The 17891-nt window shown below is 37.9% G+C and overlaps 1 protein-coding gene and 2 pseudogenes across 1 annotated transcript in view; 1 reads left to right on the top strand and 2 right to left on the bottom strand.

The window, feature by feature from the left end:
• LOC147028853 (uncharacterized) overlaps positions 1-17891 on the bottom strand; it is a 264995-nt gene that overhangs the window by 172911 nt on the left and 74193 nt on the right. The window lies entirely within an intron of this gene.
• Positions 2443-7786, top strand: LOC147028855 (uncharacterized; annotated as a pseudogene).
• Positions 8316-17223, bottom strand: LOC147028856 (uncharacterized; annotated as a pseudogene).

Raw genomic sequence — 17891 nt, forward strand, 5'->3', positions numbered from 1 at the left:
GTGCAGAGCCCCCGTCCTCAAGCGATCCTCCAACCCAAGCCTCCGAGTAGCCGGATTACAGGCGCACGCCACTACGCCCGGTTATATATATATATATATATATATATATATATATATATATATATATATATATATATATATATATATATATATATATATATATATATATCAGTGCTTTAAGAAATTATTCACATTTTTTTGTGCTGCAGCCTGAATTTAAAATGGATTAAATTGAGATGTTTTTTCTTTTTTTGTACCTTCACAAAATACCCCATAACAACAAAGTGAAAACATATTTTTGGAAATTTTTCCAAATCAATTTAAAATAAAAAGCTGAAATGTTTTGCATCAACAAGTATTTCAACCCCTTTGCTGTGACACTCCAATCTGAGCTCAAGTGCATCCAATTTCCTTTGATCATCTTTGAGATGTCTCTTCAACTTGCTTGGAGTCCACCTGTAGCCAATTAAATTGATTGGACATGATTTAGAAAGAAACACACCTTTCTGTATAAGGTTCCACAGCTGACAGTGCATGTCAGAGCAGAAATTCCACCATGAAGTCAAAATGAACCTTTCTTTGATGATAAGATGACACACATTCACTCTTCAAATGTACATCCTCGAAACCTCAAAGTTTTCTTGGATGTATGAAAATTGCGTACAAAAACCCTTCTATTCATGTAATTAACTGCAAAATCCCTCCCATTCTTTGGGCAGTGTATAGGCAACAAACCACTGCCTCAATTTCTCCCCAAAATAAAAAGAAATAACCCTGGTTATAGAGCTTGGTTAGATTCCAATTGCAATGGCCCACACGCTGACACCAGAGTCTGGAAGTCGAAGGCCTAATGCCTGAAGTTTGAGGCCTATATGCAGCGTCACCTTCTCAGGGCTCATGTCACCCATCAGCTCCAACTTTTCGATATTTGATGATCCTTTTAACAGCCATCTTGGTTGCTGTACACCAAATGGGAAAATTATTGGGATGGCATGGCGAATGTGAAGATGTTAATATGACACTTCTGAAGATGGCTTAAGCTTACCAAAATGGCAAGCATATGATTTTATTTTTGAGGTAGCAATTGTTGGTGTAGTCAGGCCAGTAAGCCAAGCTCTGCCCTCAATGGTCAGAGCTTCAAATAAATTAATACTAAAATATATATATATATATATATATATATAAATATATATATATATATATATATAAATATATATATATAAATATATATATATATATATATATATATATATATATATATATATATATATATATATACATATAGTGGGGCAACTTAGCTAAATATAGCAGAAGAATTGTGCATTTTGTGAGGAAAGCACCAAATTTGGCACACTAGTAGCCTATCATATTATGAACAGATTTGGATATTGGGCCATCTCAAATTCAGCCACTCATGGCTGTGGCAGCCATTTTTCAAAATGGCCACCAGTGGTTACTGTTATGACACATATTTGCTCTACTGGAGAGGAATGCAGGTTGATGGTGAAAGTTTATTCACTAATAAAGGTCCAATAATGGTCAAAGAAAGTAACAATTTGATTTGGTTGAGAAAAAAGTTAAAGTGGACGAATTAGTCTTCTTAAGACACAGATTCTGAATGAAAACCAATAATAAACATTCATAGCACTATTGGCTTGGCACATGGGAGTAGAAGTGGTGTGCGTGCATATTGACCCCGGAATCGCGCACGGTTGAGTTGCCAGCTTACACTTGTTGACTCGATTCATTGTTATTTTGTTCTGTGCCCATAGAGTTCTCCATGCTATCCCATTGTTAACCGTAGTTCATCAAGTTAAGTTTGGTTTGCAGGGTGCAGTTTTGTCAGGATTATCTCAGTCACGGATTACCGGGTTACGAGGTTCTGCATGTATTTCCGTTCTGCCTTCACGGCGCCAGTTCCAGTTTGCTACTGAGTGAGGAAGTTCTCTCTTCGTACCGGCATGATGGTGAGATATCTTTACCATGATAACTCGTTAGTTTTCGGGTTATCTTTGTTCGATTGATGGCAATGCCAAACCATTTGTAAGTAGTTTTCCATTCTAGTTTCCATTTTCATGGCTAAGCTAATTTGTTTTGGTCAGTTTGTTGAGGACCCCTTCCGTTTTCTGAAACTGCGTTTTTATTGACTCTTACAGTCAATCGCAACACATCTCAGCACATCGGGTCGAAGTAACCTAAATATGGATGAATTCGGTCGTATTGGGAATGAAGCCATGTAACTCAGATGATGGGTGTGAATTGTCTATGTGCCGTCACCAGCGTCTGCAGAAGATTTTACAAGTGGCAATAGTATTTATTACTATGAGCTAGGAGAAAACCGGTTTAATTCATAACTAATTTATCATACCTTGTGTCATTGCAGATCCTGACGGTGGTGGTTGCTGGTGAACAGAAGATACCTAGTGTAACATTGAATAACTTGACCATGTCCAAGCGAAAAGACTCTGAGTGGGTACAGTTCACTCGCAGCCAATTTGATCAGATTCAGTGAGCTTGGACAACTTCCAGGAACACTTCAGTTGGAAAGACTCAACGAAGGGTATGGCATTGAAGCGGCCATGGTTGCAAACAATGCTTTGTACCATCAAACATGCATGCTCAAATATAACAATACAAAATTGCAAAGGGCAGAAAAGTGAACACTGATGACAGAAGGAGAGATCCATGACGTACCAGATGCATGCAAACACACCAGATTTCATTCAAGATCATCCAGTACAGAGAAGGCCCAAGAAGCCCAGTGTTTCTTCTGCAGACAACCTGCAAGAACCGATGGTGTTCACGAAGTTGCAACATTTCAAATAGACAGGAAAGTTCGAGACTGGGCAGCCATTCTTGAAGACACAGAACTGCTCGGCCGACTCAGTGCCGGGGACATGGTCGCCCAGGACGCCAAGTACCATAAGAAGTGCTTATCAGTGCTGCACAACCGTGTTAGAAAGGCCCAGTCTGAGGGACCCAAGTACAAAGACAAGGAGCGAGAAGTATCATGTATCGTCTTCGCCGAACTGGTCCTTGACATAGAATAAGCTAGGCTAGATGAGGAGACAACACCGGTGTTCAAGTTAGCTAATCTCGTAGAGCTCTATCAGTCCAGAATGGAACAGCTAGGTGTTAAGCTCGACACAAGGGTCCACTCCACACGACTGAAGCAGAGACTCCTTACCCAGTTCCCTGACATGCGCGCGCACACACAAAGGGGAGAGACGTCCTGCTGGTATCTGAAGAAGACGTTGGGGCTGCTCTCATCAAAGCCTATGATGTGGACAGTGATAATGATGTGGTCCATCTTGCACGTGCTGCACAGACCCATGCGCCGACACATGTTTGAAGAAGCTGAGCCCTTCAACGGATTCCCTGAAGGATGCCAAGGAAATCTGTGCCATCACTGCTGCTTGCCCTGGTAAGCATGGTCCTAGTCCTAGAGGGTCCCAGCATTCAGGATCAGATGGCAAACAACCCCTGCAGCACTTGCCATTGCCCAGATGCTGAAGTTCAACTGCATCAAGCACAACTGGGCACATCACACCACAGGACCCGTAACTGCCAGGCACAGTGCTGCACAGGAGACCCCAGTTCCCACATACGTAGGGATGATGTTGCATTCTCACACACGAAAGAGGGAGTTAGTAGACAGGTTGTCACACCTGGGCATGAGCATCTCATATGCCCGTGTTCTCGAGCTCTCGGCTCAGATGGGGAACAGTGCCTGCCAACAGCTTCACAGACAACAAGTGGTAGGCCCCCCCAAAGATGCACAGCAATGTCTTCACAACATGAGCCATAGACAATATCGACCACAATCCCAGTTCAACGACAGCGAAAGAGTCCTTCCATGGTACAGCCATCTCCCTCCTCCAGCACCCCTCTTTCACTGGCGAAGGAGTGGACCGAAGCATTGTAATCGTTGGTGGATCTCGAGATGCTAGCTCGAAGATGGTCGGCCACTTGCCACACTACTATACTGATGTGCCCCCAGTCACTACCAGCATGAAAAATCTGTCTGTTCCAGCTACTAGAGTGGTGTCCTTGACCAGAGATGACTTCAAGGAGTAGACTGAGGAGGAATACTTGTGGCTAGAGCACGCAAAGCGGCTCTTCGAGGACAACACTGGGACATACGAGAACATATCGTGGTCAGCATTTCATGTCAGTCGCCAGCCGCCGTTACCTCGAACCATCAGCCCCACTGCCCTGCTTCCACTGTTCCTTGACAGTGCCCACACATTTGCCATGATCCGGCACTCCATGGATGTGGTGAAGAATACTGTAGAACATGTGCATCCTGGCCAGACACCTGTCATCACCTTGGACCAGCCACTGTTTGCCTTGGCAAAGCAGATTCAGTGGAAGTGGCCAGAGAAGTATGGTGAAGAAAAGATAGTAGTGATGTTTGGTGGGCTCCACATCGAGATGGCCGCCCTGAAGACGCTGGGCGACTGGCTGCGAGGAAGTGGCTCGGTACAAGCCTTGGTGCAAGCTGAGATTGCAATGCCAGGGACAGCCGACTCCTTCCTGCGAGCTGCCCACGTCACCCGCACAAGAAGAGCTCATCAAATCACTGCAGTGGCACTGCACATCCTGCATCACCGTGCATATGAACGCCACTGTATGACGTATTTTGATGATGCAGAAGACCTACCTGAGTTCGAAGAATGGTGTCACCAGAGAGGAGAAGACATTCCCAACTTTCAGTACTGGGCAACTGTACTGGAACTAGAGACGTTGGTACTGGTCTATGTGCGTTCTCTGCGGCAGGCTTCATTCACGATGTACCTTGATGCCGTGACAGAACTGGTCCCATGGTTCCATGCCTTAGACCACATACACTATACCAGGTGGGTCCCTGTTCACCTGAGGGGCATGAATGCACTCCCAACGAAGCACCCAGATGTAGCTAGAGAATTTATGGCTGGCAACTTCACTGTACAGAAGACGAAGAATGTGTTCTCTTGGATCCCAATCGACCAGGCACATGAACAGAACAACGAATGCATCAAAGGAGATGGTGGAGCAGTCGGTCTCACTGATAACCCAAGTGCCCTGCGGCGTTGGATGATTGCTGGGCCAAAAGTTGCCAGGGCCATAAAAGAGTTCCAAGATGGCCGTCAACACTGGGGGAGGTGAGAGGACACACGTCATCATGACCAGACACCAAGTGAACAAACCTCTTTCGCCAAGGATGTCCGTGCCCTTGTCAGCGTCATAGAAGAGCTTGGCAACCCCTTTGAGGAAGAGAGCATGGATCTGGTTGTCCTTAACACAAAGGAAATTGCAGGTCCTGCTGCAGTTGAGAATGTCAGGAATGTGAAGAAGATTGGCCAAGAGCAGTTCCAGGCTTTCACCAGAGAATGCCTGGTGGAAAGGACCAAGCCAATTGATGATGCAATTCGTCGGAAAAAGCTGAAGGTGTTTAGCACTTCCACCCCGAGAAGTGTGATCAAAGGGAAACAGCAGCTGGCCTCTCTCAGGAATGACGTGGCACTTTTCTCACGGCTCTACATCGGTTGCCAGACGAGGGATGGAAACCTTGAAGAGTTCTTTCGTCATGAGAATCAAGTGTGTCCTCCAGCTCTCTCCGATGGAGAAAGTCTCCATCTAGGTACAAAGAGTGATCTCCTCAAATGCTTTGAAGAGTTCTCCAATGCCCAATCAGAGGCTCCTGATACCACCAGCCTAGTTCTTGATGGGGCAGTCATTGTCCAGATGCTGAAGCCTGCGGTAGCCAAGAACTTTGATGACAATGCTCAGGAAGTCTTCATACCATCCCTGTCAACAAAGCTTCAGACTGTGTCATGCCTGGACCTGGTCTGGGACCGCTACGTTGCTGATTCACTGAAAGGCAGTGCAAGATCAAAGCATGGAAAAGGAGTGCATAGATGCGTGGTCGGAGCAGCAGTTATACCTGGAAACTGACAGAACTTCCTCCGAGTGGACACCAACAAGACCGAGCTGTTGAAGTTCCCATCAGAAGCTATCTTCAGGTGGTTTGACCAGGATGACAAGCAGCTGGTTATCACTGATGGAGAGGCAGTCCTGAGCAAGCCACCGCTGCGAGACCTGGCCTTGCTCGCCCCATGCAGCCACGAAGAAGCTGACAGTCGAATATTGTTGCATGCATCCCATGCAGCCAAACATGGTTACCACAACATACTGATCAAGACAGTTGACACCGATGTTGTGGTCTTGGCTGTGTCAGTGGCCTGCAACTGCAACTGCAACCAGAAGATGAACTGTGGCTAGCATTTGGCACTGGGAAGAGTTTTCGGTACCTGGCAGCCCACAAAATAGCATCTGGCCTAGGACCAGAGAAGGCACAGGCACTCCCAATGTTTCAAGTTCTGACTGGGTGTGACAGTGTATCTAGCTTTGCTGGACATGGTAAGAAGACTGCTTGGACAATCTGGACCATTCTGCCAGAACTTACAGACGCACTGCTGAAGCTATCCTCTGCACCAAGTGGCATACCAGACGATGTCATGCACACCATCGAGAGGTTCGTCATATTGCTCTATGACAGAACCAGCACGTGCAACGACATTGACAAGGCCCAGAAGAAACTCTTCGCGAAGAAGAACAACATGCAGCTGATCCCGCCAACCAAGGCATCTCTGGAGGAGCATGTGAAGAGGGCAGCCTACCAAGGAGGCCATGTGTGGGGTCAAACACTGCTACCAACGCCAGAGCTGCCTCCTCCATCCAGCTGGGGCTGGGTCAAGAATGACGAGGGGGTGTACGAGCCACACTGGACGAAGCTACCCAAAGCAGCCCACACCTGCTATGAGCTAGTATCGTGAAAGTGCAAGAAGAGCTGTCTGAAGCGTTGCAAGTGCAAAAAGGCCGCACTTGAATGCACAGCTTTGTGTGTGTGTGTGTGTGAGGGAGAGTGCTCACAAAACTGAGAGAATATTAACAGAGCAGACTGTGTCACTGATTCAGAACATTTAAATCAGACATCTCTCGACCAATTTCTATGAGTGAGATGTCAGTATTCATATGAATGAGACGCAGCCCATGATTCGTTTGCATCCATGCTCAACAACCACTGACTTTACATAAGCGAAGTTGGAATTCATATCAATCAGATGCAGTCCACAATTCGTTTGCCACCATTCTCAACAACCAATTTCTATGAGTGAGATAGTCGTCCGGTACAACAAATAATTAGCAGCCATCTTGCAAAATGGTGGCCATCTTTAAACTTGAGGTGGCTACAGGTTATGTTTTTCTTAATTCAGCTTTTAATAAATGTTCAAACCAATGTTAGAGTGAAATGATAGTAACCGCTAATGGCCATTTTGGAAAATGGCTGCCACAGCCATCAGTGGCTGAATTTGAGATGGCCCAATATCCAAATCTGTTCATAATATGTTAGGCAACTAGTGTGCCAAATTTGGTGCTTTCTTCACAAAATGCACAATTGTTATGCTAAGTTGCCCCACTAATATACGTATATGTTGTTGTTCATCTTTCAGCTGCTCCCGTTAGGGGTCGCCACAGCTGATCATCCGTTATGATCTGATTTGGCATAGGTTTTATTTGATTTGTCTGAATACTGATACTGATTTGGCATAGGTTTTACGCCAGATGCCCTTCCTGACGCAACCCTGGTCACCTCTTACAACACAGGGATAAGGATTGGGTTTCGCCATGATTCCAAGCTGCTCTACACCCTCTCATAGCACGGCCCAGTGCAGAGCTCCCATCATCAAGCGATCCTCCAAACCAAGCCTCCCAGTAGCCGGATTACAGGCGCACGCCACTACGCCCGGTATATATATATGTATATATGTATATATATATATATATATATATATATATATATATATATATATATATATATATATATATATATATATATATATATATATATATATATATATATATATATATATATACATATACATGTATATATAAATATATATATATATATATATATATATACATATACATGTATATATAAATATATATATATATATATATATATATATATACATATACATGTATATATATATATATATATATATATATATATATATATATATATATATATATATATATATATACATATATACATATACATATACATGTATATATATATATATATATATATATATATATATATATATATATATATATATATATATATATATATATATATATATACATATACATGTATAAATATATATATATATATATATATATATATATATATATATATATATATATATATATATATATATATATATATATATATCAGACCCCAACACTGTAGTGGGTTGCCAGAAGCAAGTGCTGCATCAGCTATAGTTGCATGCATCCTCACCAACAGGAAATGTCTGCCACACATTAACCTGTCTGTGGTACACACAAAACAGTTCTCGGAGCAGCCAGGAACAATTGAATTTTATTAAAAGGCCTTTTATATATCCAGCAGAGCCAGTTTATAGCCAGTTTTGCCACCAGAGCCTTTAAAAAAATGTAGACGGGGGGGGGGGGGGGGTGGGAATTTTGCCCCATCTTGTTCAACTATTCATCCTGAACCTGCTCGTTCACAATCTTGTGTGTACTTGTCAATCCTCTGCACCATTACCTCATGCACTTCACCTCCCATGTGAATCTCAGAACATCTAAAAGCTTGAGCTAAACAGCTGCTTGAGATCAGCTCTCTTTCAGGCTGTGAAGCTATGGAATGTGCAGATTCTGTTTTTTTTTTCTTTCCTGTTGTAACAGTGTTGTGGATCCTTTGTGGGACTGTGAATTTAGAGCAAACTGATGCTTGCTCTTTAATGTTAGTGGAGAAAAAGTGTCATTTATTGGAGGTGACTGCAGAACTTTTAAGGTTCCGATTTGTTTAAATTTGTCCCGTATATGTTTATTGGATATGGTGTGTGTGGAGTGAATAAAAATATGGCTTTTGATTTATGATCCTCTACCACCTCTACTGTAGGCTACTGCATTATTTTGAAAGATGCGTGGAATCTTTAACACCCAAAATCTAAAGGGTTAACAAGACAGCCTGCTTAACATTCCTATCCGAAGGAAAGTACACTCCAAGATGCAGCACTTCCTGCTGGTACAACAGGAGAAGAGCAGTTTAAAGTTCAGTCTTACCCTACTATAGTGATCAAAACAAAACTTGAAAGCTCGGAGTAGCTGGAGAAGTGAAACATGGTGAACGTGAGAGAGAAAATGCACATCAAATAAATGTATCCTAATTGAGCTGGCAGTATGCCCGAGGGGAATGCACACTTGCCTCGAAGCTGTCGAGCTTGGGTTTGAATCCCGACCCAGCTAAAAACCGTCACCAGGGTGATTCATCAATGTGTGTGCCATCTATTGGATGGATGTGAAACTTCCTGATAAAAACTTTTGTATATCTCCCCCTCGTTTGTGTTTGGTGATTAATTTACTCTTTTTGAGGCACACACCAAACATGTACCTTTTTGTATAACCATATTATTTTTACTTTTAACATACGAGATATTTTTACTCTTGGTTTTCTTTTTATATTTTAGAAAATAGCTCATTTATTTATGTGAAAAATTCCTTGAGTGTGAAAACCTTTTCAGTTTCCAACATGCACATTTGAATCTTAATTTTTAAAACATAAAGAATCCTTAGAAATGTCTTCACTCTCTCTCCTCCATTTATTTAAGAAGAAAAAAAAAAGTAAAACTTTAATCAAAGTCAATTACATCAACATCATCAATAATATAATCTTTTTCTTCTTTCTCTTCTTCATCTCCACTCTCTTGTTTAAATGTTCTCCCTGAAACCGACGTTAATATTCTTGATGGATATATTTCTAATAGACTTGCCAATTCTTTGTTTTCCTCCTCAGTGCGTTGAGATTTATTTATTTTCTACAATACCTTTGATCGATTTATAATCTCACTGGTTTCCATATTTTTATATTTATTTAGTCTCTCTCTCTTTCCTCCCTCTCCCTCTCCTCCTTCTCTCTCTTCTCCCTCTCTTCTTCTCAGTTTCTTCAACTCCTTCCTCATCCCTTACTATCCTTGAACCACTTTCATCCCATAGAATATCATACATATATTCATCTGGATTCTGCGATACTCTTGAATCCACAATTATTTTTATTAGCGTCTCGCATAGCAAACGCTGTGAAAAAGAGAGCTCGGCATTCTTCTTCTTCTTCTTCTTCTTCTTCTTCTTCTTCTTCTTCTTCTTCTTCTTCTTCTTCTCGTGAAGACAAAACCTTTTGGACTCGGCTCTTTTATATGCAGGATCCGGATCGCCTTAAATACTAAACACCTGTACACATCCTCGCATTGAGGGTGCCTTTTGAGAGCGTCTATCATGAACTATTAAATATATTCGGACATTTGCTTTTAAGTTTCGAAAAGTTCACGTTACTATTTAAAGATTATTCCATTTAATGTATTGTAATTTCGTAAATACGCTATTTTCTCGTCATGAACGAAGATAGTCCATGACGGGCGTGACGGCACGTGACGAAATATCGGAAGTTGTTGTTGTTGTTGTTTTTTGTTGTTGTTGTTTTTTTATTCTTCTTCCTCTTCTTGTTCTTCTTCTGGTGAAGACAAAACCTTTAGGACGTGGCTCTTGGACACATTTGTCCTTGTTCTCATAATAGGAAACCCATAAGATTTGTTGATGGTTTCTAAAAGAGTTTTACATTTTATCACCTTTAGAAGTTCATTTTTATTTAATATTTTAATCAAATCTCTATTTGTGGGGTTTTTTAATATCAGTACAAGGCCTGTTTTTAATTGCAAAATGTCCGTGTGTATGTTCCAATTCATAAGGAATGGAAAATCGAACACCCTTTTCTTGTAGGTATCCTTGAATGCAAAAATTATAATTTCTTGAAGCCTTCTTGCTGTCATTTATGTATCAGAAATATATGACAGATTACTATGATGGCACGTAATACCACCCCATCTTCCTGTTGTTAAATCAGTTTGTATTCCTCGACTTTGTATAATTATCCAATTTCCTTCCTTCTTTGTCATATAAACTATTGCTTCACCATCATATAATTTCCTATTCCCGAAATCGTGTATTTGTTGTGTGCTAATTTTGCTTCCACATATCTCCTGGTTCTTACCAAGAGGAAAATATTCTTCTTTACGAGACTGATAAAAATCGTGTAAGTCTTCTAGGTTTCATGAAAAAGACCAATTATATCCTAAATCATAGATATTATACATCCATTTCTCTATTCTCATATTAATTATTCTTCTTTCTTATACCAAGCAGATAATTGAGTTTAATAAGAAAAGGTGTATGGTTTGTTGAACCAGGTGTTGTGGTTGTAAATTCTACTCCTTTAACAAAACGTGCCGTTTTATTGAAGGATATATATTGTGATATATCACTTGATCTCACTAAGTCATTCGCGTCAGTCGGGTTTGGATAATTTATGAATTTATAAGCATTTTTCATATTAATATTTTTTGCTAAACGATATTTCTGTCGTTCAGCCTGTGCCTTCGTGTAATAATTTGATAAATCAATATTCAGTTCTTGGGACACACCAGAGGTAGAACCATCTTTTCCAACATGTCATTTATATTTATTAAAAATAATGTCATTAAAAATTTTATTTTTGTTGAGTTGAAATAACACATATAGACATAATTGACCACAACACTTGGAATTCAATTCTTGGACTTGAAATGTTTGATAAACACCATTCTGAAAGAATTTTATTACTTCAACAGGTGGTGGAAGACCAAAACTATCAAAATAATATTTGTCTTGACGATTAAAAATACAAACCCAATGAGAACCGTTCCCGTTATTATCTTCTAAGTTCATGATAATATTCATTGTATGTTTAGACATGTTTGTCAATTCATCTCTCATACAAATAACCACATTATGAATTTTTAATTTCTTACAATATTTGATCAGTTCTAAATTTGATGTTGTATTCTTTCCAAATTCTTTAAACCACTCATCAATGCTCATTTATTTATTAGAAAGATATAATCCATTACCCCTTTTAGTTAATTTTACACCTGCTTGTGCAATAGAAGAAAGCATATCTCCAACTAACAATCTCACTTTATCAGGCAGACTTTCAAGTTTTTCAGCAAAATCTACAATTACACCACTTCCACTAATTTGTTTCTCCAACTCTTTGTTATGTCTTTCCAATTAATTTTCAGCCCGGAGTTGAGCCTCCTTTCGTTGGCAGTTTTCACCGCTGCTGAAACACCACCCGTCAATTCTCCAGCCGCACTTAAACCAGCAAATAAAGGAATTAGAAATGGGAGAAATCCTCCACTCGACTCTCTTGTTGAATATTTCTTCAACATTGGTTTTGACATTTTAATTTTAAGTGAGCCAGTATCATTCAAGATTTTCACCTGTTCTCTTGTGAGCAAAACATCAATTCTTACTGCTCCTTTTCTCTGAATTGTATTAAAATTAATCATACAAGGCTTTTGATTTTGAATGCAAGATGATAGTTTATGAAGATTTATTTGATTAACATATACCCCAGTTCGCACTTTACTACTCATTTATTTATCAAAAAAATTATGTGAGACTAATCACAACACCATTATCTGTATTAATCTGTAATTCTGTTTCTTCCAAAAGCAAACAATATGAATCAACTTCTTCACTCTCTTCTCTTTCAATGTATAGGGAAGTATCCACTCGATTCGACTTTATAGTTTCCTTTTGAGCACTCAGGTCAATCGCATTGATTGTATACAGACTTTTAAATGTTGTCATATCCAAAATGGGTTCTTTATTTCCATTGCTTTCACACACCTTTTGATAAGACTTGTATGCTACAGCATAATCATTTTTTTCCCAATTAATTTCCAATCTATCTCGTGCATAAAATGTTCCATATGGAGAAACGTGAAGTTGTTTCACTTTAGCATTATCACTCAATGCATTATTCTTATCAGTAGCAGTATCACCATCTAGTTTTTTTTGAAAATGAGCCACAGATATCGTGGCTTTCCTTCCAGAACACCCAAATCCATGTGTAAGTGGTTTGGTTCAGTTTAACGTGTTGGTATCTTCTTTGAAGGTATGATACATTGAGTGGCTTCTTTGAGTTAAGTCTTCTGTTCAACATCTCTTCTGTTTTAAGATTAGGAGTATATTCACTAATATACCAACTCATTTCATCAATGACAAATTTATTCTGAGTAGCAAAAGCATTAGCCACACCAAAAAGCAATCTATTTTCATTATCATTCCTTTGCAGTTGAAATCTAATTTTAAGACCATACAGAACTTTATCATGATCACAATATCCAAATATACCTTTTTGAGGAACTGCCACAGTAAAACTATTAACTGCTTTTGTATAATCAGTATACGTTCCTTTCCTTTGAGTATATCCAGGGTATGTGGTTGTTCCCGTTGACACATCAGGAATAAAACCTTCGACAGCCCCCTTTCCCATTCTATCACGAAATGAACATAGTGTAAATTTCATCATTTCAGATACAGCAGACATAATCAACAGCTTCAACATCTTGTGTTCCAATGTACAAACGAACACTATGAAACATTTTCCAGAAGAAATCATTGACTAGTGTCACATTTGTGGTATCCACAGCCTAAGTGAATGTAAATTTATACAAGAAACTTTCGGCGAGATTCAAATAAGTTTGTTGATGATTTATTTCGAAACTTTTTGTTCCATTTGTATTACAGTCTGTTCCAGTTATGGCATTTACCCTGAAGTAGACTTCTTTTTTAGTTGAGTTTGAGATGACAATGGTATCATCCAAATCATAGATACTATCAATTGCTTCCATACTTGTATTTATTTAGGAAAAAAAGATGGTAAAACTTTTGAAACCCTGACCCAAGTATTTGAATTATTTTCTGTCGTTCTTGGGGACAAAACTGAGTTTTGCCTTTCTTCATTTCTTTTCTTGCTTGCAATTTATGAGATTCCTTTTGGGCATCTTTTATACTCTTTATAGCACCCGCTACATTTCCCACAGCTGAAGCAGTTGAACCAATTAGGTCTTTATGTTGAAGAATAGTTGAACCTATACCCATTAGAGTATCAATTATCCCATCTTTTTTTCTAAATTGATGTCCTGCACCCCTTTGTCTCTTAGGTTTATAGTATCCTCTACCAAGATACATACCTTCACCCTTGAAGTATGGGGAAAGGAACATCCCATCCCCTGTAATTATTTTATATTTTCCCAACTCATGTTTCCTCACAAGAACCATTGTATTTATTTATTGGAAAACTTCACGTCGGAGAATTCTGATGGATATAATTACTCCATTAAAATAAATCATGTGATTATCTTGGTCGGTTATCCGAAAATTTACTCTGTATATGGTTTTTCCTGACACAGGTAGATAAACCAGATTTTTGGGTTCCATATTGAATTTACAACCAATTGGGGTTGAGTATGCACAGAACGAAAATATTGTATTTGTTCTTATTCCATCGTTATAAGCGCCATCAATCAAATCACAGTGAATTAAGACCGAATTTATGCCTGAGGATACTTGAACGACATTGTCACTCTAAAATGTCCCATTAGTTTCAATCTTTTTTGAGGAGAAACCCAATAACTCTTTAAATGAATTAGCAATTGTGAAATCAACCTTCTAGTTATTTTTAAGTTTAATCATTAATTTTAAAGTATGTTTTTCAATATCTAAAACAATATTTTTTGTTCATAAGGCGCACAATTTCGGAAGATATTTGATAAATCTCATATATGCTCTGTGAAACTGTTATTGTTTTGTATCCACTTCCCGGATTATAACTAAACGTCATTTTTCTCGGTGATATTAAACAAGGTATTATAAGTTTCCATAGACAATAAAGACGCCTCATATTCTTTTGTTGCATCAAGTTGTAGTGGTATGGAAATGAAGATGTGTGGTCACTTGTTGTGAAATTAAAACGAAGGATTGTGCTTCTCATCTTATTTAATATGGGATAAAATGTCTTTGCATTGACATTTATTAATTATTTTCATGTTCATCAACTGGTCTAAAATGGCTGATGCTTCATTAAAACAATTGTTATTTCTAGCCTTCTTATGACAAAACAGCAATAACAGTCTATTAACTAATTGTTATGGGTCATTTGGAAGAAAACTAACACCTGAACCAAGCCTACTTAAAGCCTGAATAATGTGTTTCTCCTTCTCATTCTTCCTACTTTTACCAGATAGACTATCCCTATAATTAAGAGAGTCCAGCAGATCAATATATACTCTATCATCCTTATTTTTCATATCCAATGGTTTATCAAAACACTTTGATTGACCCCTCAAAGTTGAATCTTGTTTTCCATATTTTGTTGGAAGAAACATTAATTTCAGAGTTAGTTTAACAGGGGGTTGAGAAGAACTCAAGAATGTTAATTCACAATTAAATATCAATTCCTTTTCTTGAACAAGATGAAATATTGCTGGTTGTTCTGTTGGAATGAGTCCTGCTTTGGTTTTTGAATCCGCTGAATATTCATTGTTTTGAAGAGCCTTCACAATATAATCAGGGGGTTGATGAATCTCTTCCAGTTGGTGAAATGATCCATCATCATATTCTAATTCTCCGACATTGTCTAATTCTTCCTCAATCATTTGACTGAAATATTTTAACATTTGAAGTTTTTTTCGGAGTATATTCTATTGTGGGAACTATGGAAGCATCTATAATTTTTTCTTGGGAAGTTTTTTTAAAGTGGTTTAAAAAAATTTCTCTTCTCTTCTTTCAAATGCTTCTTCACCCGTTAGTTTTTGTCTGTGTTTCTTCTGTACGTCTTCCTGTTGTTTTACAACTTTTGAAACCAACTCTTGATGCTCCTTAAATCTTCTTGCACTTTCTTTCGCATCCATTTATTGATAGGAAAATATCATTCACTGAATTATAAAGGTCAACAGGGAAATTTTGCTTTTCTTCATCGTTAAAGTAGATGTGTTCAAATAAATCATTTTCTTGAAATATTTCATCAAATTCTTTTTTAACATTAATGCAAGTTGTAATTTCTTCTTCACTAATGCTTGTATCTCTGCTTTTCATATGTTTGCATTGAGTTTCTTCATCAACATCATAACCAAATGATAAAATCTTAACCCCATTACCACTCAGATGTTAAATAATTTGTCTCATTCCTTCTGGATTCGTTTCTAATATCCCAAGACCACCAGATTTTAGTTTCTTTAACTCACTCTTACAATGTAAATATTTTGTTGTACGAAGAGAAACCTCTTCAAATATTTGACCTTCATTCCTCAATTGCATATTTTCCTCTACTGAAATATAGTAATAATCCGCACCTTCTACTTCTCCTGGTGTTATTGCTCTAGTTGTTGTTGATACAATACGAACTACATGGTGCTTTTAAAGCAAATTTACAATATTCTCATTTGTACGATACAAGAACCTTGACTTATGAAAGTGTTTTCCAAAAGCAATTTACCCACAAGATTTATAATAATAGTTTGCATTTATATATGTAATTGTTTAGAAAATAAAAAATATATATCTTTTAATATCAAATCTTGTTTCACAACAATATATTTATATTCTTCAGTCGTGTGCTTCATATAATCCCCAAATTCCTTTTTACTACATCATGTAGAACAATTGTCTCTCCAAAAATTGTTTATATCTATTGAATTTAACTTGAATAAAATAAAAGTATTAGCATTGTTTCTTATTGAGTGACGAGGGAGTTGAAAGTATGATTGATGAAGATAAATACAATTACAAGAAGAATGTCTCCCTCTTGTGTAGTAGCTATCCATTACGGTTTGGTTTCTCTCATTAACACAATCATCAAAGATAACGAGGTTCTTTTTTGATTTATCCAAATCTTGGGGAGAAGGTATATCATTCGTGTTATCACTAAGAATACAAGTTATCAGCTTTGATTTCTTTTTATATCTCTGTGTATCACAAAATAGTTGCATTATATCTTCAATGTTGTTATCACTTCGTTTGTTTTGAAGTTTAAATAAACCAATTATATCTTATTTTTGAAGACCAGCATTAAAACTTGTGAGAGTAGTTGATACTCAGGTTGAAAACTTGACTTTGTCAAAATTATTAAATTATCATAATCTAAAAGGTTGGGAGTAAGGAGCATCTTTAAAAGTCAGCAAGTTTTTCCACATCCGCTTGAACCAACTATGAGACATCTTAAGGAATTTGGAAGATTTTTATGGTTGTCAAATTTTATCTTATTTTCACGAATGATTAAAAAATTCATTCATTTATATATTTGGAAAACAGGCCATTTAATTTTTTCATTGGCTTTTTAGAAACTCTATGTTTTGTCCAAAGTTCAGGTTTACTTTCAAGATAATCCATTATTTTATTGATAAAATATCTTGTGTTGATATTTCCCTGAAAATGACAATCGTTAATAATATAAATCATCAATCCACGAAACATGGTCGTCATTTGTTCATTCTCTTCTCTTGTAAGAAAAGGTGTATTATCACCCTCATACTTTACATTCATTTCTCAAATCAATCTTGTAAGGTAATTCATTTTTGGTGTAAATCTCAAAGAATTATATTCCTTTTTATATATTTCTTATCATTAATGAGAAGATAATCACAGAACAAACATTGTTTATAGGCTTTTGACTCTGTGTTTAATCCCCGTCGTTCACACGCAAGACAATTCTCAAATTTGTCATGTGGAGAATCACGAAATTCAAGAGGCTCAAAATCTAGTTAACTATTCATATTTATAAAGTAAAACTTTACTTCAAATAAAATTCATCTTCGGTATCATCTTTGGTGCTTTCACAGTCATTAAAAAACTCCTTTCATAACTACCGTTTGAACACAAACTCTCGGTATCATAACTGTTTTCTGTTCCAACAGAGATACTATTATCACTCTCATAATCTT

This window comes from Eptatretus burgeri, chromosome 4, assembly GCF_056783735.1.
Source record: "Eptatretus burgeri isolate ZD-2024b chromosome 4, Ebu_testis_v1, whole genome shotgun sequence".
Lineage (NCBI taxonomy): Eukaryota > Metazoa > Chordata > Myxini > Myxiniformes > Myxinidae > Eptatretus > Eptatretus burgeri.